This window comes from Ovis aries, chromosome 6 (assembly GCF_016772045.2).
Source record: "Ovis aries strain OAR_USU_Benz2616 breed Rambouillet chromosome 6, ARS-UI_Ramb_v3.0, whole genome shotgun sequence".
In the NCBI taxonomy this organism is placed as follows: Eukaryota; Metazoa; Chordata; class Mammalia; order Artiodactyla; family Bovidae; genus Ovis; species Ovis aries.
Window position 1 is genome coordinate 6,846,405 of NC_056059.1, and position 27,907 is coordinate 6,874,311.

The 27,907-nt window shown below is 40.5% G+C and overlaps 1 long non-coding RNA gene across 1 annotated transcript; it reads right to left on the reverse strand.

The window, feature by feature from the left end:
* Positions 1-23,531: 23,531 nt before the first annotated feature.
* Positions 23,532-27,898, reverse strand: LOC121819800 (uncharacterized). The gene is made up of 2 exons (XR_006060099.1): positions 27,417-27,898; positions 23,532-25,819 (listed from the first exon to the last, which is right to left on the reverse strand). It is a non-coding gene; the product is annotated as an uncharacterized LOC121819800 (long non-coding RNA).
* Between the last annotated feature and the right edge of the window lie 9 nt (positions 27,899-27,907).

The following is a 27,907-nucleotide window of genomic DNA, read 5'->3' on the forward strand; positions in this document are numbered from 1 at the left end:
CAAGGTAAGTGCTGTGCAATAGAGAAATATAAGCCATGGGTTCTGTCCCCAGGAGTGTAGGATTTGCTTTATTTTTTATAAATAAAATTCCCATTGAATAGTTTTTTAAAAAAAGAAAAAGTGATTTTGAGGAGGGGGTATGGGGGAAAGGAGAACTGATAAGGCATTTCCTTGATAAAGAGGAAACACTTTCTTAAAGATGGAAAAGAATGAGTGATATCATAGGGAAAAAAATGTGCAGAAAGGAAGTAGACACAGCATTTGTAGGCTGATCTTAACCAGATCATTAAGGTACCTGGTGAGGTGCTTTTCTGTGGTTGAATGTGGCTATGGTCGTATTGGGACCTGAGGGAGGGAAGATGACTCAGAACACTTCTTGTGTTGATTTTAATAGGTGCAGGAAAAAATTCCATAGCTGAGATGGAAAGAATCTAACAAAATGATTCCTAGAACATGTCTGAACCAAAACAGGAATAAGAATTATATACACTCTGTGGTGTGTATGTGTTAGATTCTAAGCCTCCAATTTCTGTAGTCCAGCGTTTCACAACCAAGGCACTGTTGACATCTTGGGCCAGATAATTTTTTGCTGGGTATGGAGGGCTGTCCTGTGCGTTGTAGGGTGTTTGGCTGCTTTCTGGCCTCTATGCACTAGATGCCAATAGCAAATCACCCTCTTACCCACATCATGACAATCAAAAGTGTTCCCAAACATCGTCAAATGTCCGCTGGAAGCGACCCTTGATTGAGAATCACTGCCCTGGCTCCTTGAGATCAACAAAGGCTCTGCTGATTCCTTGGTTCCCAGCAGTAGTCCTCTCTCTGGGCAAAAGCTCTATTCTCAGCTTCTTGTCCTTCTCTGGAATCTCGACATTTCCTTATCCTAGTTGGTTCAGCACTTCTGTTGCCTTTAAAAATTTATAATCATTAATAAACTTGAAATTGTTGATATCTTCAGGTGATTTCTTCTATTTTAACCATACTATTTTAAATTATGAAAACCCTCAACAGTTATTGAGGTACCTGGTCAGATAAGAATAATGCTAAATATAGAGTATTTTTCACTTTAATTGCATTATATTGAAACATAGTAACAGTTCAGCTGAAATATTTTCACAGGTACTCTCTTTTTGCTTCCATTCAGAGTATAGTGTGTATACTCAGTCACTCAGTCTAACTCTTTGCGACTCCACGGACTGTAGCCTGCAAATCTCCTCTGTCCATAGAATTCAGGCAAGAATACTGGAGTGGGCTGCCATTTCCTTCTCCGGGGGATCTTCCTGACCCAGGGATCGAACCTGCATTTCTTGTGTCTCCTGCATTGGCAGGCAGACTGTTTACCACCAGCGCCACCTGGGAAGCCCATTCAGAATGTATTTATTCATTACATGTTTAACTAAACTAAATTTGTCCAATTGTCCCTATATATACATCTTTTAAATGTTTTGCCAAATGTAAAGTTTTAAAAATTTTATTCTATTTTGGTAGAAAGGAAAATTTTCTCTGAAAAAAAGGTGGGAACATTCAAGATACCCCAAAGATCTATTATCTAATTTTAAAATCTTTCACCGTTTGAACTTGGATTATTTCAGTACTTAAAAGTAAGTTTAATAAATTGTATTGCACTTAGATTGATTTACAAAGAGCTTCCTTAAGGGCTCAAGCACTTCTAGAACTTGATCATGTGTAGCAAAGAGACAAAGTGTGTACTTCCACACAGCATCTGAATTACTTTTTATTTCAACATCAAATTTGTAAAAAAAACAAAACAAGTATACAGTTCAGTAACTCTAATTGCACTATACAAAATATTTATAAAATTTAACGACTATAGCTTCTACTTCAATAAGGTTTATATGTATCACAACCAATACAATAAGCACATTTCTTCAAAGTATACATATAGTGGAACATTGTTTTTACTATGTTTTTACAAAGTCGTCCATCAAAACTTGTGTTCATTTTACTACTGTATAAAGCAAATAATTTTATCTCAAAGTTGAACTTTTGAACTAAATGTGTAAGGTCTTTAACATTATATAAAGTGTCAGACACTTTATCTTGACAGAATGAACTTTAGTTTTACTTTGGTTCCGTGATTTGTATGGGGAAAAAATTGAACCCTTTTTAACTGGCTGCTTTTTATTTGTGGCATCTGATTGCTCTTGCTGTTGTTCAGTTGCTAAGTCACGGCTGGCTCTTGGCAACCACAAGGACTGCAGCACGCCAGGCTTCCCTGTCCTTCACTGTCTCTTGGAGTTTGTTCAAATTCATGTCCATGGAGTTAGTGATGCCATCCAACCAACTCACCCTCTGTCACCCCCTTCACCGCCTGCCCTTAATCTTTCTCAGAATCAGGGTCTTTTTCAATGTGTTTCTTCTTCGCATCAGGTGGTAAAATTATTGGAGCTTCAGCATCAGTTCTTTCAGGGACTATTCAGGGTTGATTTCCTTTAGGCTTGAGTGTTTTGATCTCCTTGTTGTCTAAGGGATTGTCAAGATTCTTCTCCAGCACCACAATTTGAAAGCATCAATTCTTTGGCGTTCAGATCTAAAACCATAGCTTTGACATTACAGTCCTTTGTCAGCAAAGTGATATCTCTCTTTTTTTAATACACTGTCTAGGTTTATCACAGCTTTCCTTCCAGGGAACATCTTTTAATTAAAATTAAAATTTTTAATTTTCTAGCTGCAGTCACTGTTTGCAGTGATTTTAGAGCCTAAGAAAATAAAATCTGTCACTGCTTCCACTTTTTCCCCTTATTTTTGTTACTATAAGATTCTCATCATTTAACAATTTATGAAGTTATTCTGTTAGTGGAACTAATAAATACTTATCACTTCACTTTTTATACAATCCTCAGAAAACTGGGAATTTAAAATGAGCAAAGTATAGCCATAAAATCATTTGATCCAAATAGAAAGTCATGCTTCACAGACAGATATGTAACTTCTCCAGCTGCACATGTTAAATCATGATCTCTGGGAACAATTGTCTTAAAATAACACTGACTTTTGAAATAGATACTTTTAGTGTTCATGAGCTCAGCAATTATGGCCCTATTGTTGGATGGGAAATTTTAAATTTTTGTAAGTTATACCATCAACATTATCCTTTTTTTTTTTTTTTTTTTTTTGAGAAACAGAAACCCAGTACTTAATTTTTCATGAAACAGTCTTGGCTTTTTGCCTATTACTGGCAAGAGAGTCTATTGCAATTTTTTTTAAGGCATTGATAATGCTATAAGAAAAATTTAAGGGTACTGACAAAACCGTTGCAGCTAGAGCGTTCAGACCACTGTCAATACACAATATGGTAACCAACCTCTATTTCCTGAACATATTTCATCAATATCTAGTCTGTCATTACCCACACATCTTAACGACCCTGCTGACTAGCAGTGTGGCAGTTTTTTACATCTTGAAACCTGTAGAATGGGCCATGGCATAATTGGCTAGAACACCAAATAGACCGTGCTGGGCAACTGTGTTGGAAACTTCTTCCTCCGCCCCCAAAACCTGAAGGTTTAGACTATTCCTAGCCACTCGAATCCAAGTGCACATCAGTTTATCAATAAAAATTCCATAGAACGTCCTGTACAGCAGCTGTTAGTTATTTTGTATTTAGCAATGTTCTGGAATAGGTTTACTCTAACCAGAAAACTGTCCTCATATGTGCTAAACTGAGAATTCTTTTCCCTGAATATTAGTCTTAAACTTCTAGATGAGACTATTGCAGAAATTACAAGTACAAAACAAAGGCCTATCACAGTGATCCTCATTTATTTTATTTATTTATTTTAAAATTTTAATTGGAGGCTAATTACTTTACAGTATTGTGGTGGTTTTTGCTATACATTGACATGAATCAGCCACGGGTGTACATGTGTTCCTCATCCTGACCCGCCCTCTCACCTCCCTCCCCGTCCCATCCCTCAGGGTCATTCATCCCAGTACACCGGCCCTGAGCACCCTGTCTCATGCATCGAACCTGGACTGGTGATCTGTTTCACATATGATAATATACATGTTTCAATGCTAGTCTCTCAAATCATCTCACCCTCTCCCTCTCCCACAGAGTCCAAAAGTCTGTTCTTAACATCTGTGTCTCTTTTGCTGTCTCGCATACAGGGTTATCGTTAGCATGTTTCTAAATTCCATATACATGTGTTAATATATTGTATTGGTGTTTTTCTTTCCGACATTTCACTCTGTAAAAGAGGCTCCAGTTTCATCCACCTCATTAGAACTGATTCAAATGCATTCTTCCTAATTCCTGAGTAATACTGCATTTTGTATATGTACCACAGCTTTCTCATCCATTTGTCTGCTAATGGTTGCTTCCATGTCCTGGCTATTGTAAACAGTCCTCACTTATTTTAATACCACACTGAACCCTCAGTCACTCAATCAGTTCAGTCACTCAGTCATGTCCAACTCTCTGTGACCCCATGGACTGCAGCATGCCAGGCCTCTCTGTACATCACCAACTCCCAGGGTTTACTCAGACTCATGTCCATTGAGTCAGGGATGCCATCCAACCATCTCATCCTCTATCATCCCCTTTTACTCCCGCCTTCAATCTTTCCCAGCATCAGGGTCTTTTTCAGTGGGTCAGTTCTTCATATCAGGGGGCCAAAGTATTGGAGTTTCAGCTTCAGCATCAGTCCTCCCAGTGACTATTCAGGATAGTCATGACTATTCAGGATAGTTCCTTTAGAGTGAACTGGTTTGATCTCCTTGCAGTCCAAGGGACTTTCTTTTTTTTTTTTTTTTTAGTTTTTTATTTTTTAAATTTTAATATCTTTAATTCTTACATGCATTCCCAAACATGAACCCCCCTCCCACCTCCCTCCCCATAACATCTCTCTGGGTCATCCCCATGCACCAGCCCCAAGCATGCTGCATCCTGCGTCAGACATAGACTGGTGATTCAATTCTTACATGATAGTATACATGTTAGAATGTCATTCTCCCAAATCATCCCACCCTCTCCCTCTCCCTCTGAGTCCAAAAGTCCGTTATACACATCTGTGTCTCTTTCCCTGTCTTGCATACAGGGTCGTCATTACCATCTTCCTAAATTCCATATATATGTGTTAGTATACTGTATTGGTGTTTTTCTTTCTGGCTTACTTCACTCTGTATAATCGGCTCCAGTTTCATCCATCTCATCAGAACTGATTCAAATGAATTCTTTTTAACGGCTGAGTAATACTCCATTGTGTATATGTACCACAGCTTTCTTATCCATTCATCTGCTGATGGACATCTAGGTTGTTTCCATGTCCTGGCTATTATAAACAGTGCTGCGATGAACATTGGGGTACATGTGTCTCTTTCAATTCTGGTTTCCTTGGTGTGTATGCCCAGCAGTGGGATTGCTGGGTCATAAGGTAGTTCTATTTGCAAGTTTTTAAGGAATCTCCACACTGTTCTCCATAGTGGCTGTACTAGTTTGCATTCCCACCAACAGTGTAGGAGGGTTCCCTTTTCTCCACACCCTCTCCAGCATTTATTGCTTGCAGATTTTTGGATCGCAGCCATTCTGACTGGTGTGAAGTGGTACCTCATTGTGGTTTTGATTTGCATTTCTCTAATAATGAGTGATGTTGAGCATCTTTTCATGTGTTTGTTAGCCATCCGTATGTCTTCTTTGGAGAAATGTCTATTTAGTTCTTTGGCCCATTTTTTGATTGGGTCGTTTATTTTTCTGTAATTGAGCTGCATGAGTTGCTTGTATATTTTTGAGATTAGTTGTTTGTCAGTTGCTTCATTTGCTATTATTTTCTCCCATTCAGAAGGCTGTCTTTTCACCTTGCTTATATTTTCCTTTGTTGTGCAGAAGCTTTTAATCTTAATTACATCCCATTTGTTTATTTTTGCTTTTATTTCCAGAATTCTGGGAGGTGGATCATAGAGGATCCTGCTGTGATTTATGTCAGAGAGTGTTTTGCCTATGTTCTCCTCTAGGAGTTTTATAGTTTCTGATCTTACATTTAGATCGTTAATCCATTTTGAGTTTATTTTTGTGTGCGGTGTTAGAAAGTGTTCTAGTTTCATTCTTTTACAAGTGGTTGACCAGTTTCCCAGCACCACTTGTTAAAGAGATTGTCTTTACTCCATTGTATATTCTTGCCTCCTTTGTCAAAGATAAGGTGTCCATATGTGTGTGGATTTATCTCTGGGCTTTCTATTTTGTTCCATTGATCTATATTTCTGTCTTCCAACACCACAGTTCAAAAGCATCAATTCTTCGTGCTGAGCTTTCTTCATAGTACAACTCTCACATCCATAATTGACTACTGGAAAAACCATAGTCTTGACCAGATGGACCTTTGTTGGCAAAGTAAAGTCTCTGTTTTTTAATATGCTGTCTAGGTTGGTCATAACTTTTCTTCCAAGGAGCAAGCGTCTTTTAATTTCATGGCTGCAATCACCATCTGCAATAATTTTAGAGCCCAAAAAATAAAGTCTGTCACTGTTTCCACTGTTTCCCCATCTATTTGCCATGAAGTGATGGGACCAGATGTCATGATCTTAGTTTTCTAAATGTTGAGTTTTAAGCCAACTTTTCCACTCTCCTCTTTCACTTTCATCATGAAGCTCTTTAGTTTCTCTTCACTTTCTGCCATAAGGGTGGTGTCATCTGTATATCTGAGGTTATTCATATTTCTCTCGGCAATCTTGATTTCAGTTTATGCTTCATCCAGCCCAGCGTTTCTCATGATGTACTCTGCATATAAGTTAAATAAGCAGGGTGACAGTGTACAGCCTTGACATACTCCTTTCCCAATTTGGAACCAGTCTGTTGTTCCATGTCCAGTTCTAACTGTTGCTTCCTGACCTTCATGCAGATTTCTCAAGAGGCAGGTCAGGTGGTCTGGCATTCCCATCTCTTTCTAAGAATTTTCCACAGTTTTTTGTGATCCACAGAGTCAAAGGCTTTGGCATAGTCAATGTAACAGAAGTAGATGTGTTTCTGGAACTCTCTTGCAAGAGAGTTCCAGAAAAACGCTGAACCGTACTTGTTTAAATTAGAGAAAAATATCTTAAAGTGGGTGGTACGAGGGGATAGATATGAATGCAGACTGTCTGAGGTATACTGGGGCATATGAAAACCCTAAAGTATAAATTCACAGGAGGAATAAATTCAGTTCAAATCCACAAATATTTGTTGAGGACCTACCAAGCCCAGGAACTTGAGCTATAAGCTGATGGGAAAATACAAATAAGAATTAAGCCCATTCTTTTCTCTTACCTTTAGGAAGGATAAGGCATATATATAAAGGATTCACATTCAGAGTAGAATGGTATAATTGTGAATGAATGAAGACTCTTGCGTTGAAGAAAATAACGCAATATTTGTTTCCAGTGATAAAACTTGAGCTTTTGAGTGAAAACTATTAACTGGAAGAATTGTATCCAATTCTGTGAGCTCAACAGTTCCCCATATTTAATGCTTTTTTTTCTGATGTGATTGGTAATATGATAGTAATATGAACAAATGTGATAATGAAATGTGTCAACATTTCAAGGACTTGCATAACTCAGTGGATCAGTATTTTCCTAATGACAAATGTGTAAGTCATGTTACAGAAATCTCACATGGGTAGAAAGTGGTCATTCAAATTGCAAGATAGACAAACGGATTTTAATGTCTGAAAATTGTATTAATATGGTTTCAGATGCCACATTACAACTAATCTTTAAGAAACAACCCCTTGTTAAGTTTTGGTGTATATCTAAAAAAGAAAGAATATCCACAGTTTTCTGAAAAGGCTATTAAATGTGTCCTTTTTCCAACTTCTTGTCTTGATAAGGCTGTTTTCTTCCTGTCCCTCAACCAAAACACCTAATCACAACAGATTGAATACAAAAGTGTTTATGATAATCCAGCTGTCTTCTCTTGATCCAGGCATTAACAAGGTTTGCAAATGTAAAACAATGCTATTTTTCTCAGTAAATTGGCCTGTTTTAGAAAAAATATATTTTTCATTAAAATACTATTTGCATTGACATGTAACAGCCTTGTTGCTATTTCAAAAAGAATCAATGTAGAAAGATCACCTATTATACAGCTGTATCTAATTTCATGACACTTGGACTATCGGGAAAAGAAGGGAAAGAGATTATGGCAGAAATGATTGGAAAAGTTTTCCCCGAAGAGCTGATATTCCAGTTTAGACTCTGAAAAGTAGAATTTAAAGAGGAACTCTTTTTGAGAGGGTGAAAGATCATACGTAAAGGCTTGGAAACAGGAAGGCACCTGTTATTCTCAGGAAATAATGAGTAACGAGTTCAGTTGGCTGAAATGTAGGGAAAACACATCTTCCTGCTTCTCCTGGTGCTCACTCCCCCCGGCTTTTCTTTATCTTCCATTCCATGAACACTGATGCTCCCAATGGGTTTGCCTTTGGATCTCTCTTCTCACTCTGTATGTCCCCCTCAGCAATCATGTCCACCTTCAAGACTGCCACTTCACTTCTCAGCTGTTGGATCCCAGATATTTATCTCACCTTCCTTCCTGAGCTCCAGAATTATATGTTCAGGACGTCTTGAAAGCAATAAACCTAAAATGGAATAAACATCTTCCCAGAAACCACTCCCTCTGCTATCCCCTTTATATCCCCTTCTCGGCACCCCCTCCCCCATTCAGAAATAACTCAGGTCAAGAAGAGCAGTCACCCTGATCTTCACTCCACCTTCCTCCCCTAGCATCATTCAGTCTTATCCCCTTACACCACCGTTTCTTGCTTTTCTTTTCTATACCATTATGTTATGCTCTAGTCTCACAACCTTCCATTCCATTCTCCATATTGTTGCTAAAGTCAATAATACAAAAACAACTAATCTAATTATGTTTCCCTGTTTTGAAATCCTCGGATGCACCCTTCCAAAGATCTGTAATACCTTGGTGGAACATAAAATGCCATCCATTACCTGGCCCTTGATCACTTCTCCATTCTTAATACTTGGCAGGTGCCCTCCTCAGCCCATAGCAAACACATTCCTTGATTCAGGCAGAGTAAAAACTTGTTCTCAAAATGTCGCCAGATTGTTTTAATTTTCCATGCTCTTGTTCAGGTGCTTTCTCATCCAGGAATGTCCTTTTCTGCCCCATCAACAAAGAATACAAATTCACCTTTCATCATTGTTTTAGAGATCCATTTCCTCTAAGAATCTTTCTTTTCATATTGACGTCAGTAAAATATTTATTTTCCTCTTAATAGTAACACTTTACAGTGAAATTTGTTCCTGAAACTATTCTTAATTGGTATCCCCTCTCCACAGTATGAAATACTACTGAATAAAGCATTTTGAAAAAGCTCTTACTGTTTTACATAAAAAGCAAAGCAACTGTAAATATCTAGCTGAAAGTACCCAAACCCATATTTCTTCCAATGTTACTATATATAAACAGACAAGCAAAAACCAAGGTTTATAAGACATATATGATAGCCATGTGTGTATCATGTCCTTTCAAAACTTCTTCACAAGTGGCTTTGTATTTCTGGAATTCCTTGAATATTTTGCAAATTTAATTTCTGATAGATCTGAAATTGTTTTATATCACAGCAGTATTTTGTTTTGAGAAGTTTTCCCCCACAAACTGAGCTACATTTCTAGTCTTTCATATTACCGTAGCTGGTTATTCACAGCCCATTTTAAAAAGGATTAAAATTCTTAAGCAGCAACATCATAGCTGTATTTGCCACCCCCTGAATTCAAGTGATATCAGAGGTACAGATAAGCCTGCCAGAGACTTGCTTCATTACTGGGCTCAAGTCCCCCAAATCAGTGAGCACCCAATCCAGCAGACAGAAAAGAGCAAAATGAAAGACTTGTATAAGCAGAAGGGAGTGGAAACAAGGAAATCATACCAAGGAAAAAGCAAGCTGGTTATTGCAGAGTTATTTTCCTCTAGGGGATGGTAGGGGTCAGTCAGGTAGATTACCTCTCTACTGCTAACCAGGCAATTCCTGATTGACTGGTTTAAGACTGCATTTCTGGGAGAGCCCAAACTGTAATTAAGTCTTAGTTTGGTGGCGTGGGGCTTAGCATGAGTGATTCCATTTGGGGCCTATTGTCTTACCTTAAAAAAAACAAATTTGGAAGGAGGTTTACAAAGGAACTGAGACAGAACTGTGTTTGAGCATCTCCTGTAGAGGTCCGGGTCAGCAGTGGACTGCCACAGTGGGGGGGGCTCTGGGGGCAGCAGCCCTGGGTGTGGCATAAGCCCTCTTGGAGGAGGTCACCATTAACCCCACCATAGGGCCGCCAGAACTTCCACAGGACTGGGGAAACAGACTCTTGGAGGGCACAAACAGAACCTTGTGTGCACCAGGACCCAGGAGAATGGAGTAGTCACTCCACAAGAGACTGATCCAGACTTTCCCGTGAGTGTCCAGAAGTCTCTGGAGGAGATATGGGTCAGCAGTGGCCTGCTGCAGGGCCGGGGGCACTGAGTGAAGCAGTGCTTGCAGGGGACATTTTGAAAGAGGTCACCATTATCTTCATTACCTCCACCATAGTTTGGCCTCAGGTCAAATAACAGGGAGGGAACACAGCTCCAACCATCAACAGAAAATTGGATTAAAGATTTACTGAGCATGGCCCCACCCATCAGAACAAGACCCAGTTTCCCCCAGTCAGTCTCTCACATAAAGAAGCTTCCATAAGCCTCTTATCCTTCTCCATCAGAGGGCAGACAGAGTGAAAACCACAGTCACAAAAAACTAACCAATCTGATCACATGGACCACAGCCTTGTCTAACTCAATGAAACTATGAGCCATGCCATGTAGGGCCTCCCAAGACAGGTGGGTCATGGTGAAAAGTTTTGACAAAACGTGGTCCACTGGAGAAAGGAATGGCAAACCACTTCAGTATTCTTGCCTTGAGAACCCCATGAACAGTATGAGAAGGCAAAAAGATAGGACACTGAACGATGAACTCCCCAAGTTGGTTGATGCCCAATATGCTACTGGAGATCAGTGGAGAAATAACTCCAGAAAGAATGAAGGGATGGAGCCAAAGCAAAAACAATACCCAGCTGTGGATGTTGGAAGCAAGGTCCGATGCTATAAAGGCAATATTGCATAAGAACCTGGAATGTTAGGCCCACAAATCAGGGCAAATTGGAAGAGTTCAAACAGGAGATGGCAAGAGTGAATGTCGACATTCCAGGAATCAGCAAACTAAAATGGACTGGAATGGGTGAATTTAACTCAGATGACCATTATATCTACTACTGTGGGCAAGAATCCCTTAGAAGAAATGGAGTAGCCATCATGGTCAACAAAAAAGTCTGAAATGCAGTACTTGGATGCAGTCTCAAAAATGACAGAATGATCTCTGTTCATTTCCAAGGCAAACCATTCAATATCATGGTAATCCAAGCCTATGCCCCAACCTGTAATGCTGAAGAAGATGAAGTTGAATGGTTCTATGAAGACCTAAAAGACCTTCTAGAACTAACACCCAAAAAAGATGTCCTTTCCATTATAGGGGACTGGAATGCAAAAGTAGGAAGTCGAGAAACACCTGGAGTAACAGGCAAATTAGGCCTTGGAGTACAGAATGAAGCAGGACAAAAGCTCATATAGTATTGCCAAGATAATGCACTGATCATAGCAAACACTTTCTTCCAAAAACGCAAGAGAAGACTCTACACATGGATGTCACCAGATGGCCAACATCGAAGTCAGACTGATTATATTCTTGCAGCCAAAGATGGAGAAGCTCTATACAGTCAATAAAAACAAGACCAGGAGCTGACTGTGGCTCAGACCATGAACTCCTTATTGCCAAATTCAGGCTTAAAATGAAGAAAGTGGGGGAAACCATTACACCATTCAGGAATGATCTCAATCAAATCCCTTATGATTCTATAGTGGAAGTGAGAAATAGATTTAAGGGACTAGATCTGATAGACAGAGTGCCTGATGAACTATGGATGGAGGTTCGTGACACTGTACAGGAGACAGGAATCAAGACCACCCCCAAGGAAGAGAAATGCAAGAAAGCAAAATGGCTGCCTGAGGAGGCCTTACAAATAGCTGTGAAAAGAAGAGAAGCGAAAAGCAAAGGAGAAAAGGAAAGATATACCCATTTGAATTCAGAGTTCCAAAGAATAACAAGGAGAGAAAAGAAAGCATTCCTCAGTGATCAGTACAAAGAAATGGAGAAAAACAACAGAATGGGAAAGACTAGAGATCTCTTTAAGAAAATTAGAGATACCAAGGGAACTTTTCATGCAAAGATGGGCTCAATAAAGGACAGAAATGGTATGGACCTAACAGAATCAGAAGTTATTAAGAAGAGGTGGCAAGAACACACAGAAGAACTGTACAAAAAAGATCTTCATGACCCAGATAATCATGATGGTGTGATCACTCACCTAGAGACAGACATCCTGGAATGTGAAGTCAAGTGGGCCTTAGAAAGCATCACTACGAACAAAGCTAGTGGAGGTGATGGCATTCCAGTTGAGCTATTTCAAATCCTGAAAGCTGATGCTGTGAAAGTGCTGCACTCAATATGCCAGCACATTTGGAAAACTCAGCAGTGGCCACAGGACTGGAGAAGGTCAGTTTTCATTCCAATCCCAAAGAAAAGGTGAAAAGAAAGTGAAGTTGCTCAGTTCTGTCTGACTCTTTGTGACCCCATGGACTACAGCTTACCACGCTTCTCTGTCCATGAGATTTTTCAGGCAAGAATACTGGACTAGGTTGCCATTTCCTTCTTCAGGAAATCTTCTCGACCCAGGGACTGAACCTGGGTCTCCCGCATTGGAGGCAGACGCTTTATCATCTGAGCCACCAGGGAAGTCATCCCAAAGAAAGGCAATGCCAAAGAATGCTCAAACTACCGCACAACCACACTCATCTCACACGCTAGTAAAGTAGTGCTCAAAATTCTCCAAGCCAGGCCTCAACAATACATGAACCATGAACTTCCAGATGTTCAAGCTGGTTTTAGAAAAGGCAGAGGATCTCTGGTTCAGAGATCTAATTGCCAACATCTGCTGGACCATCAAAAAAGCAAGAGAGTTCCAGAAAAACATCCATTTCTGCTTTATTGACTATGCCAAAGCCTTTGACTATGAGGATCACAACAAACTGTGGGAAATTATTATAGATGGGAATACCAGACCACCTGACTTTCCTCTTGAGAAATCTGTATGCAGGTCAGGAAGCAACAGTTAGAACTGGACATGGAACAACAGACTGGTTCCAAATTGGGAAAGGAATACGTCAAGGCTGTATACTGTCACTCTGCTTATTTAACTTTTATGCAGAGTACATCATGAGAAATGCTGGGCTGGATGAAGCTGGAATCAAGATTACTGGAAGAAATATGAATAACCTCAGATATGCAGATGACACCACCCTTATGGCAGAAAGTGAAGGAGAATGAAAGAGCCTCTTGATGAAAGTGAAAGAGGAGAGTGAAAGAGTTGGCTTAAAGTTCAACATTCAGAAAATGAAGATCATGGCATCTGGTCCCATCACTTCATGGGAAATAGATGGGGAAAGTGTGGAAACAGTGACAGGCTTTATTTTTGGGGGGCTCCAAAATCACGGCAGATGGTGACTGCAGCCATGAAATTAAAAGACTCTTACTCCTTGAAGAAAAGTTATGACCAACCTAGACAGCATATTAAAAAGCAGAGACAATACTTTGCCAACAAAGGTCCATCTAGTCAAGGCTATGGTTTTTCCAGTAGTCATGTATGGATATAAGAGTTGGACTATAAAGAAAGCTGAGTGCCGAAGAATTGATGCTTTTGAAGTGTGGTGTTGGAGAAGACTCTTGAGAGTCCCTTGGACTGCAAGGAGATCCAACCAGTCCATCCTGAAGGAAATCAGTCCTGAATATTCATTGGAAGGACTAATGTTGAAGCTGAAACTCCAATACTTTGGCCACCTGATGTGAAGAGCTGATTCATTAGAAGAGACCCTGATGCTGGGAAAGATTGAAGGCAGGAGGAGAAGGGGACGACAGAGGCGAGATGGCTAGATGGCATCACCGACTCAATGGACATGAATTTGAATACACTCCAGGAGTTGGCGATGAACAGGGAGGCCTGGCGTGCTACAGTCCGTGGGGTTGCAAAGAGTTGGGCACGACTGAGCTACTGAACTAAACTGAACTCAGCTGACCAAGGAAATGCAAAATATTCACAGCCGTTATGCCCAATTACCCGAGGAGGAGGACATCCCTGATACAGAAATGACAGGCCACACGTTTACATAGGAGCCTAGACTTCAGAATCTATCACACTCATGCTAAGATCAGAAACAAAGATCATGAAGTCAGGGAAAGGCCACTCATTTGCTAACTCAGATGATTCAGTGACATGAGATTTTTATCAGTCGGTAATGGCAGTGATGTTTTTCAGTACGTTGTGAGCACCTGATGCATGGAAGCAGGGAGCTGATTATTTAAGAAGGTCTAATCGAGACAAGAAATAAGCAAAGGGAGCAAGGCAGTGATGAATTAGAAAAGTGAAAAGGTTCTGTGAAAGCCATCTGAGAAATTAGCCAACATTTGTGGAGAGAAAGTAGAAGTTAGGGCTCATCATGTTGATAATGAAAATTAAGATTTAGTGAAGCCAGTTTTATGACACAGTGGTGAGGTCTCTGACAAGTCAGATCTTCCCTCATTTATATTTCCTTTTAAAAGATTTTGTTTCATTGTAAACTGTATGGTCAATATGGTGGGGCAACAAATGGTTTGAAACTGTAGTAGAAACAGTGGAGGATGGCATTTAGTGATACGTTTAAACAGTACAGAAAGTTCAACCTCAGAAATAGGAGAGGACACTGTCCTTCCTCGCTGACTGAGTACATGGAAGGTCGTCCTATCTAAGGAGAAGATTTTGGTTTTCCATCTTCTGCTTCCCACTTAGTGACACTGTGCCCCTGGTTTCTATAACAATGAGATTGTAAAGCTGAAATTTGGAGGCAGATGAATTGGCTTTTAGAGGGAAAGCATTGTGCTACAAAAACAGATTGCAGCCATGAAATTAAAAGACGCTTACTCCTTGGAAGGAAAGTTATGACCAACCTAGATAGCATATTAAAAAGCAGAGACATTACTTTGCCAAAAAGGTCCATCTAGTCAAGTCTATGGTTTTTCCAGTAGTCATGTATGGATGTGAGAGTTGGACTATAAAGAAAGGTGAGCGCCGAAGAATTGATGCTTTTGAACTGTGGTGTTGGAGAAGACTCTTGAGAGTTCCTTGGACTGCAAGGAGGTCCAGCCAGTCCATCATAAAGGCGATCAGTCCTGGATGTTCTTTGGAAGGACTGATGCTAAAGCTGAAACTCCAATACTTTGGCCACCTGATGTGAAGAGCTGACTCATTAGAAGAGACCCTGATGCTGGGAAAGATTGAAGGCAGGAGGAGAAGGGGACGACAGAGGCGAGATGGCTGGATGGCATCACCAACTTGATGGACATGAGTTTGAGTAAACTCTGGGAGTTGGTGATGGACAGGGAGGCCTGGCATGCTGTGATTCATGGGGTCGCAAAGAGTCGGACATGACTGAGCAACTGAACTGAACTGAACTGAACTTGGATGATTGGAAACTTGATGTAATCCACGGTAAGAAGGTGTGGAGCTTAGAAAGACAGAAGCTGAGAGCCAAATTCCCAGCAACTTGAGGACTGTGTACAGTGTTGGGTTAAAGTGAGCCTTAAATGGATGACTTCTCCTCCCCTTCCCTCCATTTTCCTCTCCTCTCTCTCCTATTTGTGTGGGTGGGTGGGGATGGGGGAGCATATGCCTCCACGAACACATGAACTTTAAATAAATGAATAAATGAATATATATGCATGTACAGAGCTGGCTTAAGACTAAATATTTAAAATAACTAAGATCATGGCATCTGGCCCCATTACTGCCTGGCAAATAGAAGGGGGAAAGGTGGAAGCAGTGGCAGATTTCCTCTTCTTGGGCTCCAAAATCACTGTGGACAGTGACTGCAGCCATGAAATCAGAAGTCAATGGCTTCTTCACGGGAAAGCAATGACAAACCTGGACAGTGTATTGAAAAACAGAGACATGACTCTGCCAACAAAGGTCTGTATAGTCAAGGTTATGGTCTTCCCAGTGGTTACGTGTGGTTGTGAGAGCTGGACCATAAAGGCAGAAAACCGAAGAATTGATGCCTTCAAGCTGAGATGCTGGAGAAGACTCCTGAAAGTCCCTTGGACATCAAGGAGATCAAACCAGTCAGTCTTAAGGGAGATCAACCCTGAGTATTCACTGGAAGGACTGATGCTGAAGCTGAAGCTCCAGTATTTTGGTCATCTGATGCAAACAGACCACCCATTGGAAAAATCCCTGATGCTGGGAAAGATCAAGGGCAGAACGAGAAGAGGGCGTCAGAGATGGCTGGACGGCATCACCGATGCAATGAACATGTACTTGAGCAAATCCTGGAAGATAGTGAGGGGAAGGGAGACCTGGCATGCTGCAGTCCATGAGGTTGCAAAGAGTCAGACATGACTGGGCAACTGAACGATAACAACAATACATTTACAGAGAGAGAGACAGTGCTGATTCTGTTTGTTTTAAAGCTTGCTTCAAAGTATCCTTTAGAAATGCAGTTACAATTCAAAATTTGCTTAACTTTTAAGGAAAATATAGAAAGTGTGGAGAGAGTTTGCAATCATGCAAAAGGCACTGGAGTGCAGATTAAGAGATCTGAGTGAATCCATGTGAACATGTGAATATGAACTTGACTATTTGAACCTCATCTGGAGAATGAAAGTATTAAATGGACTAGAATAATTTCTAAGGCTTCTTCCAACTTGGACATTTGATTATCCTATGAAATCTGGGTTAAGTAGACAGGCAATCTTCACATAGCACGTTAACATCTGGCAGAAGCACACCTAAAGTGTTAAGAGCTGGGAGGGAGCAAGTCAGCTTCTGAAATATTGAAATCGCCCTCCTCCCACCCCAGCAAATGAGTACCTTGCTCTGTAATGAAGTGAGAACAAAAAGGATCACATTACAGCGACATGAATAATTTGTTACAGGTGAACATGTTTAAAGGCAGCAAAGCCAATACATACATAAGATTACCAAAAGAGGAGGACCAGCATATGGGCTGGGCTGGCCTTCATTCAATCTTCCAAATGAGATAGATACATTTAGAGACATCATGCAATTATAATACAGTCATAAATCCAGCGAGAAGCAACCATGCTCACTGGAACAGTTAATGGATATACTTGTGCGTATTTACTTGGATGGATCACTTACCAGCTATATGTACTTGGGTAAGTTAATTATGTGTTCAGTGTAAAAAATTTGAAAAATATAGAAAACTACCAAAGAATAAAAAAGACAATGCAAGGAATTCTGAAATATATAGTTTTAGCTTTCCAACCTTTATATTAAAGCAAAACAGAACAGGTGTTTCTGTATTTGTGATGCTTATTACTTTTACCTAAAATATCATTAAATACATGTGCTAAAGTCATTTCCTTCAAGAGCACAAGCAGACAGAAATGTTTATTAGTTTATTAATCAACATTATTTTGGAAGTTTCAATGAGTGTAATAAAAAATATTAAATGAAATAATTTGTAAATCTACTGGAATAAAAAATATATAGGTCTAATGATGTAGTTGTATATCTAAAAAAAGAAAATTGGAGTTTAAAGTAATAACATAAAAAGGAGAATTTGATAGTTCTATCATATATATTATATATATTTACAAATCAATAGCTTTTCCCTTACTGTCAATAAACAGACACAGAATGAGAAAAAGCAAACACATATAGACAGATAGTAATAAATAGTAAAGCTAAGAAGGAAAACAGAGGAACTATATTAAAAAAAGAAACAAAAAAATCTATACTAACTTATTGAAGGGGCCAAAGGTAAAGCAATCAACAGACAATGGTCTGGGTTGGAAAATTAACATCGCAAAATATTAAGTCTGTAGAAAAAATATGCTAGACAGCACATTAAAAAGCAGAGACATTACTTTGCCAACAAATGTCCATCTAGTCAAGGCTATGGTTTTTCCAGTAGTCATGTATGTATGTGAGAGTTGGACTGTGAAGAAAGCTGAGCACCAAAGTATTGATGTTTTTGAAGTGTGGTGTTGGAGAAGACTCTTGAGAGTCCCTTGGACAGCAAAGAGATCCAACCAGTCCATCCTAAAGGAGTCAGTCCTGAATATTCATGGGAAGGACTGATGTTGAAGCTGAAACTCCAATACTTTGGCCACCTGATGTGAAGAACTGACTCACTGGAAAAGACTCTGATCCTGGGAAAGATTGAGGGGAGTAAGAGAAGGGGATGACAGAAGATGAGATGGTTGGATGGCATCACGGACTCAATGGACGTGGGTTTGAGTGAACTCTGGGAGTTGGTGATGGACAGGGAGGCCTGGCGTGCTGCGGTCCATGAGGTTGCAAAGAATTTGACACGACTGAGCAACTGAACTGAACTGTATATATTTAAATATACAATTTGAGATACGCACACACACACACACACACACACACACACACACACACACACCTGTAAAACCATCATCACAATCATATCCTTCAACCTCAAAAGTATCCATTGCCCCTGTGTAACCCCTCACCCCCTCCTCATTTCCAGGCAACTACTGATCTACTTTCTGTCACTATAGATTAGTTTGCATTTTTATAGGAATTTATGGAAACAAAATCTTATGTTCTCTTTTTTGTTTGGCTTCTTTCACTCAACATAATTATTTTGAGATTCATTCATTAATTGCATGTAGATCATCCCTCTTTATTTTTGAGTATTTCAGTGTATGGATATACCATCATTTGTGCAACTATCCACCTGTTCATAGAAATTTGGGTTACTTCCAGTTTTGAACCTTTATAAGTAATGTGGTTATGAACATTTGCGTATGAGTCTTTGCATGGACAGTCTTTTTTCTTCTTGGAACTTTCAAGACTCTAGAAGAAAACAGGAGAAAAATATTTGTGATCTTGAATTTAAAGTTTTAGGTTTTTCACTAAGGTTTATGTTCTATTTTGAATAGTTTCTTTATAATGATGCAAGGTAGGAAGTTCAATATGTATTGAAGTTCATTTTTTGCATGTGAATATCAGATTGTTTCAATACCATTTGCTGGAAAGACAAGAAAAGTTTGTTCTTTTTCATCTTTGTTGAGAATCAGTAACTATATATGCTTATGTGTGATGTGAAAATCACTCAGTTGTGTCCGACTCTTTGCAATCCCATGGACTAGACAGTCCATGGAATTCTCCAGGCTAGAATACAGGAGTGGGTAGATTCCCCTTCTCTGGGGGATCTTCCCAGCCCAGGAATCGAACCCAGGTCTCCTGTATTGCAGGTGGATTCTTTACCAGCTGAGCCATCAGGGAAACCCATATATGCTTATATTTATATATAAATATTTCTAGAATCTCTATGTCTTTATTGTTTTTGTCTATTTTGATACTAATACCATACTGATCTGATTGTTGTACCTTTTTAATAAGTCTTAAAGTCAGATGGTATAAGTCCCTTTGTTCTTTTTCAAAGTTGTCTTCATTAATATAGATACTTCGTATTTCCATAAGAATTTTTGAATAGCTAGTCATTTTGGAAAAACACACACACACACACACAAAACTAAACTAAACTAAAAACACTTTGCTGGGATTTTGATTCAGGTTGCATAAACTCTACAGATGAATCTGGGAAGAAATGAGTTAATAGTATTAAGGCTTCCAATTCCTCAGGTCTAAAGTTCATCAAGTCAGATCCTCAGCTCTAAAACTCTGCTCTCGATGCCTGTTGGTGGAGATGAGTGGGACGCAGAGGTGCTCCTCTAGGCTGCAGGGTGCTCCAGGGGAAACAGGCTCCTCTGTCATGGACACTGTGCAGCAGGTGTCACCTGTGCCCAGCACAGGACATCGACAGCCAGCATGAGCTCTCAGACCCGTGCCCCCACGTCTCGACTCAACGTGTAGATCTAGGAGAAAGGGGAGAGGGGACCTCTCCTTCCGCAGTCCAAAATAATCACCTTAGTTCTTGGTCAATAAAACACTATCCACTTTGATTAACGATAGAAACATCTGTCCCCTTCAAAAGAAAACTCCACCCTTACCCATCAGGGTGTGATATTAATGCTGCTGCTGCTAAGTTGCTTCAGTCGTGTCTGACTCTATGGGACCCCCATAGACGGCAGCCCACCAGGCTCCCCTGTCCCTGGGATTCTCCAGGCAAGAACACTGGAGTGGGTTGCCATTTCCTTCTCCAATGATTTTAATGCTAGACTCCATTAAACAATCGCATCACCAAACTGTCTACACATTTTCTCAGTTCAGTTCAGCTTAGTCACTCAGTTGTGTCCGACTCTTTGTGACCCCATGGACTGCAGCATGCCAGGCCTCCCTGTCCATTGCCAACTCCTAGAGTTTACTCAAACTCATGTGCACTGAGTTGGTGATGCCATTGAACCATCTCATCCTCTGTCATCCCCTTCTCCTCCCGCCTTCAATCTTTCCCAGCATCAGGGTCTCTTCCAATGAGTCAGTTCTTCGAATCAGGTGGGCAAAGTATTGGAGTTTCAGCTTTAGCATCACTCCTTCCAATGAATATTCAGGACTGGTCTCCTTTAGGATGGACTGGTTTGATCTCTTTGCTGTCCAAGGGACTCTCAAGATTCTTCTCCAACACCACAGTTCAAAAGCATCAATTCTTTGGCGCTCAGTTTTCTTTATAGTCCAACTCTCACGTCCATACATGACTACTGGAAAAACAATAACTTTGACTAGATGGATCTTTGTTGGCAAAGTAATGTCTCTGTGTTTTAATATGCTGTCTAGTTTGGTCATCGGAGAAGGCGATGGCACCCCACTCCAGTACTCTTGCCTGGAAAATCCCATGGATGGAGGAGCCTGGTGGGCTGCAGTCCATGGGGTCGCGAAGATTAGGACACAACTGAGTGACTGCACTTTTACTTTTCACGTTCATGCATTGGAGAAGGAAATGGCAACCCACTCCAGTGTTCTTGCCTGGAGAATCCCAGGGACGGGGAGCCTGTTGGGCTGCCGTCTGTGGGGCCACGCAGAGTCAGACATGACTGAAGCGACTTAGCAGCAGGTTGGTCATAACTTTTTTCCTAAGGAGCAAGTGTCTTTTAATTTCATGGCTGCAATCACCATCTGCAGTGATTTTGGAGCCCCAAAAATAAAGTCTGTCACTGTTTCCACTGTTTCCCCATCTATTTGCCATGAAGTGATGAGACCAGATGCCATGATCTTAGTTTTCTGAATGTTGAGCTTTAAGCCAACTTTTTCACTCTCTTCTTTCATTTTCATCAAGAGGCTCTTTCATTCTTCTTCAGTTTCTGCCATAAGGGTGGTGTCATCTGCATATCTGAGGTTATTGATATTTCTCCAGGCAATCTTGATTCCAGCTTGTGCTTCCTCCAGCCCAGCGTTTCTCATGATGTACTCTGCATATAAGTTAAATAAGCAGGGTGACAATATACAGCCTTGATTTACTCCTTTCCTTATTTGGGACCAGTCTGTTGTTCCATGTCCAGTTCTAACTGTTGCTTCCTGACCTGCATACAGATTTCTCAAGAGGCAGGTCAGGTGGTCTGGTATTCCCATCTCTTTCAGAATTTTCCACAGTTTGTTGTGGTCCACACAGTCAAAGTCTGTGGCATAATCAATAAAGCAAAAGTAGATGTTTTTCTGGAACGCTCTTGCTTTTTCAGTGATCCAGCAGATGTTAACAATTTGATCTCTGGTCCCTCCGCCTTTTCTAAATCCAGCTTGAACATCCGCAAGTTAGCAGTTCACATGCTGTTGAAGCCTGGCTTGGAGAATTTTGAGCATTACTTTGCTACCGTGTGAGATTAGTGCGATTATACAGTAGTTTGAGCATTCTTTGGCATTGCCTTTCTGTGGGATTGGAATGAAAACTGACCTTTTCCAGTCCTGTGGGCACATTTTCTCATATTTAGTTAATTCAGTGTTGTCCATAGTCCCTTTGTTATTCTAGCATATATGCCTATCTGTTGTTTCTGATAGATTAGTACAATTTATAGGTATTACTTGATTTTTGAAAATACTAATTTAAAATACGTAATTATTTGTTGGAAGAGGTCTCCTCCCTCCACCCGAAATCAGTGGCTCAACTAGAGTTTGTTTTTGCCTCTTGTAACAGTTCAAAGGTAGACATGGGGTTCATGGAGATATGCAGGGACCAGAGTCCTTTTCATCTTGTTTCTTCTTTCATTTTTCCTAGAGGATTATCCTCATGTAGATGGCTAATTTGGCTTGACCACGACCATGTCTACATCTCAGCCTGCAGGAATGTGAAAGAATCAGGATGAAAGGTTTAAAGATGAGACAAAGAAATTGCAAACACGATCTCTACTCTGGTCAGTGAGTCACAAGATGACACCCGGTTGTCAGAAAGGCTGGGGCTGCACTCTTTGGCTGAGTAATCACAAACCAGCTGAAACTGATAAGAATGGAGAACATCCCAGGAACATTAGCAGAGAATTAGCATTCTCTGGGCTTGTTGTTCAGTCGCTAAGTCATGTGTGACTCTGCCACCCCATGGACTGCAGCACGCCAGGCTTCCCTGTCTCTCACAATCTCTGAAAGTTTGTCCAAGTTCATGTCCATTGAATCGGTGATGCCATTCAACCATCTCATCCTCTGTCACCCTCTTCTCCTCCTGCCCTCAATCATTTCCCAGCACCCAAAGAGTTGGCTCTTTGCATCAGGGAGCCGAAGTACTGGAGCTTCAGTTTCAGCATCAGCCCTTCCAATGAATGTTCAGGGTTGATTTCTTTAGGATTGACTGGTTTGGTCTCCTTGCAATCCAAGGGACTGTAAAGAGTTTTCTCCAGCACCACAGTTCGAAAGCATCAATTCTTCAGCACTCAGCCTTCTTACAGTCTAATTCTCATATCCATAATGACTACTGGAAAGACCATAGCTTTGACTAGATGGACCTTTGTCAGCAAAGGGATGTCTCTTGCCTTTTTATACACTGTCTAGGTTTGGCAGTGGAAGAGGGATTGGCAAACCACTCCAGTATTCTTGCCATGAGAACCCCGTGAACAGTATAAAAAAAGCAGTCTCTGTCACAAATATAATATTCCAAGATCTAAATTTCTGATACTTTAATACAATATAGAATTGCATTATTTTTTCTAGGTAATCAAGTGGATTTGAGGAAGGAATCAAAGAAAATTATTTCTTCTTGTTAATGATCAAATAGGTTGTGAGTACAATTTCTATTTACTTCTTCCCAATTAGTTTAGTGAATTACCAGGTGCTTTTCGTTTCTTGATTCAGTATTAATACCAAAAAGGGAAGGATTTGTGATAGAATAGCACATAATAATCTTTTAATGTTATGAAGATGAGAGTACGTTCCTTATAAGTATTTTGTTACACAAAAATTAAGTTTCTTTCACCTCTTAAGTGCCTGTTCTCCTGTCTTCTTTGCTTATATCAAGAAAAGCAGTGCAATAGAAACAGAGTCTTATCTCATTTAATTCACCAGTTGGAAAATCAAGTCACCAGGAATGAAGCATGAGTAAGGGGTGATCTGTGAGTGCAGAGCTATGGCCATGCAGTCGTCACAACCCAGTTTTCCTCCTACTTTTATAGTGGGTTTTTTTTACAGCTACATTTGCTTTCCTTTCAAACCTTAGTCATCATCCGGAAAATTTATTAGAAATCAAATGATTGAAGGATAAATTTCTGAGGCCTAAAATCGCACAGACTTTGTAAAATCAGTGTTTGCGAAACGCCAGATTTTCTATGAAGATCTGCTACCTTCCATATAAGTAAAAAAAAAAGGGGGGGGAGTAAGTCATATCCTGTTATTCCTCAGTTTTAAACCTGAAGTGACCCCTTTTGAAAAAATCAGAATAAAAACCAAACTCTCTAAAAATGGCCTAAAGTACCATCTCCGTCCCCTGTTGACCCTCCCATCCTACAGCTTTCCCCTCTTCCCCTCAGCTCCGGCCTTGCGGATTTGGCAGTGTAGTGTCACACTGCCCACTCTGTGGCCAAAGCTATGAGTGATGTAGAACACTCAGAACAAGATGCTGAGATAGTCAGCGATTCTACCTAGGAGTGAAAGTGCTGGGTCACACGGTAACGCTATGTCTAACATTCTCCTCTGTCTCTTCTTGAATCAGCTTTGGTGGGTTACATCCTCAACTGGTTTCAGTTGTAATTTTTTTTGTGGGGGTGACATTGCATATTTTATTTAAAAAATAAAATTTCATATAGAGTGACAACACTGCATATATGCTAAGAGCATAGCCTTTGAAGTCAGACTGTCTGGGTTTTTTGTTTGTTTGTTTGTTTTGTTTATATGTACACTGTTTACTTGATTAGAGAATTAAAATTCCAAGAGAAATGAAAACCTTTATCCAAACAAAAACTTCTACATAAATGTTCACGGTAGAATTATTCAAAATAGCTGGAGATGCAGGTAGGAACAGGAGTCTGATCCCTGGGTCGAGAAAATCCCTTGGAGAAGGAAATGGCAACCTGCTCCAGTATTCTTATCTGGGACATCTCATGGACAGAGGAGCCTGGCAGGCTACAGTCCATGGGGTCACAAAAGAGCAGGACACCAGCTAGTGACTAAATAATGACAAAAAACAAAACCGAAATGTCCATCAATTGATGGGAGGCTAAATGAAATCTGTTATATCTACACAATGGACTATTATTTGGCAATAAAAAGTGCTGAAATATACTACAACATGAATGACCTTATAAAACGATTGTCACAAAGGATTACATATTATCTGACTCCATTTATATGAAAGGTCCAGAAGAGGCAACTCTATCAGTAGAAATTATGCGTAATAGTCAATTATAGCTCAATAAGGCTGTTATTAAAAAAAAAAAAAATTCCAGAAACACCTTGGTGTTGGGGCTTGATGAACACCTGAACTTTACTGTGACTGTTATTGTTAGCCCACCATGTACCCTTTCCCCAGCCCCACTTAACATGGCCTAATTTACTATGCTTCCATGTATTTAACAAAGTCCAGATCTTGACCATTTCAGCTTTTTTAAATACAAAACTTCTTCAAATTGTAGCTTTGGAATTAGACATCTCCAAATTTCTTACGTGATATAAATGCTTCAGTTCAGTTCAGTTCAGTCGCTCAGTCGTGTCTGACTCTTTGCGACCCCATGAATTGCAGCACGACAGGCCTCCCTGTCCATCACCAACCCCCGGAGTTCACTCAAACTCACATCCATCGAGTCAGTGATGCCATCCAGCCATCTCATCCTCTGTCGTCCCCTTCTCCTCCAGCCCCCAATCCCTCCCAGCATCAGGGTCTTTTCCAATGAGTCAGCTCTTCGCATGAGGTGGCCAGAGTACTGGAGTTTCAGCTTCAGCCTCAGTCCTTCCAATGAACACCCAGGACTGATTTCCTTTAGAATGGACTGGTTGGATCTCCTTGCAGTCCAAGGGACTCTCAAGAGTCTTCTCCAACACCACAGTTCAAAAGCATCAATTCTTTGGTGCTCAGCTTTCTTCACTGTCCAACTCTCACATCCATACACGACCACTGGAAAAACCATAGCCTTGACTAGATGGACCTTTGTTGGCAAAGTAATGTCTCTGCTTTTGAATATGCTATCTAGGTTGGTCATAACTTTCCTTCCAAGGACTTAGAGTATGATGATTCTAACTTTTCAAAGGCCACCTATCAGAACTCTGAGTGTTGTCAGGACATTTCTTCTTTCTATATGGTCTTTTGTGGAGTTGACTCTCTTCCTTCTTTTCCCTTTAAAGTTAGAACAGAAAGACCTTAAGAACACGGAACACCAGCACACAGATGTTCCCTGTGACTTCACCTTTCAACTAGGATATGGTTACCAGGGTGACCAAGTTAATTCCATATGGAACATCAGAGCTGCTCTCAGGTAGAAATAGCTCAAGTGAAACCCAGGAGGGCTGGGAATCCAGGCTGACCCTCAGGTCTAGTGGAGGTCAGTGTCTCAACCACAGGAATAAGGTAAGAAGTTAGCCACTTAAGCTATGGGCACGAGGGGCCATGAGATGGGAAGGGGGACCGAAAACAGACATCTGTATCATAGGGAAAAAGAGATTTGTGATCAGGAACTCCAGTCACTGGTGGACTTGTGTGGTTAATTACTATTTTTTTCATTTGAAAGTTTGAATATAAAGCAGTAACGTGAAAAATGTAGAACCAGTTAATAGAGAATAGTACCTCAGAATAATATGAAAAAGAAAAGAGTATGTGGTGAAAATAACTTTCGGATTAGAATCAGAAGGCATGATTTCCAGCTGACTCTAAGATTAGTAAGTCATTTACATTTCCCGAGCCTCAGTTTATTAATTAACAAAATGATTGGGTTGAATTCAGTCCTCACCGAATATTTGGTTGAATATCAATCTCTCTCAAATCCTTCTCAGCTTTAAATAGTTAGGAATTCACAACTGTCTTAGAACTGAAACCACAAATTGTTTGTTTCTGGTGCCCTGAGCAAGGGGAGAGATCAAATGTACAAATCCAAATTTTGTGGTTTTACAGGAGCTGCAAGCTAACCAAATCACCGTGTTCCCAATTCCAAGAGATTCTCTCCTACATTGTGACATGGCTGTGATATGAAAATTTTTATTTTTTTAAATTGATTTTTCAAGTTGCCCTGCTTCAGCTTAGGTAGCACTTCCTAAACTCCATCAGATATTTCTGTCATATTGAGAATATAAGAAACCTAATGTAAAACAATTTTCATTGTAGATTTTTCAGACCTGACCAGTGTTGAACTGGATGTAGGCAGGTTCAACCAGGTTAACCACACGTTAACACCTTAACAAAAGTAAAATGGGGAAAAGGACCATTAGTCTTCACTAGGCTGGAACAGCATAAAATGCGAGCCAAACTTATGGAGCATTTCAGCAGAAGCATCATGCTCATGCAAGTTTTTACCTAAGCATATTATCAGTAAAAGGAATTTGTCAAGTCGCTTTCACTTTCTTGTTGCACAGAAGAAAGTGTATTTTGAGAACAAAACGCTGGTCTGGTGGTCCTCTTCTAAGTTTGAGCCAAGTGGTAGCTACACCAAGCCTTGGATGGCTGAAGGCCTGTTTAGCCGTGGATTCTACTTTACAGACAACGGATATTCCTTCAACGAATGTCTACATATCCGTTGTCTGTAAAGTAGAATGACTGATTCCACCCCAAAACAGGGATCGCTGCATGTATAAGCACTCCGTGTTCTGAGAGCGAGCTGAGAAAAGCAACCTGGGTGAGACGTGGAGCTTGAGCTCTCTCTGTAACCTTAAAAATCAGTACCATCTGGCTGCTTTCTCACAACCCGCAATCCTAGCTTTGGTGAAGACCCCTCTTCCCATACTTTTAGCTGGGACGTCCTTTCCTCCGTTTTTGCGCTGCGTTAACAAGCTGCCTTGGGCGTTGCTTCCTCTGTAGTGCCTCTCGGAGTGAGTGAAGTCTCTGTACACGTGCCAGATTCGCCTCTAGCCTGCAATCTTTTCAAGATCCCGAAGCGTGTACCTTCCCATGTCGGCAGTGCAGAACCCCAAATATCCTAGTAAATATTATTATCATAAACATCATTGTTACTAGTAAATATTATTATGACTCAAGTAATACGTATTGAATGAACAGCTGAGCCTGCCACCTGTTGAATGAATGAATGTACCCTCAATACAAACTCCCTCCTTCCTACGGGAATCCACGCTGAAACTGTGGCTCTAATTTAGCCACAGCGTTAACATTTTTGACCTGCTGGAGGGAAACGAACGAACAAACAAAACAGGAAGGGGAGAAAAGAGCAAAAAGAGGAGGACGCGCAGCCAGCGCGCGCGCCGCGCCGGGCGGCGGGAG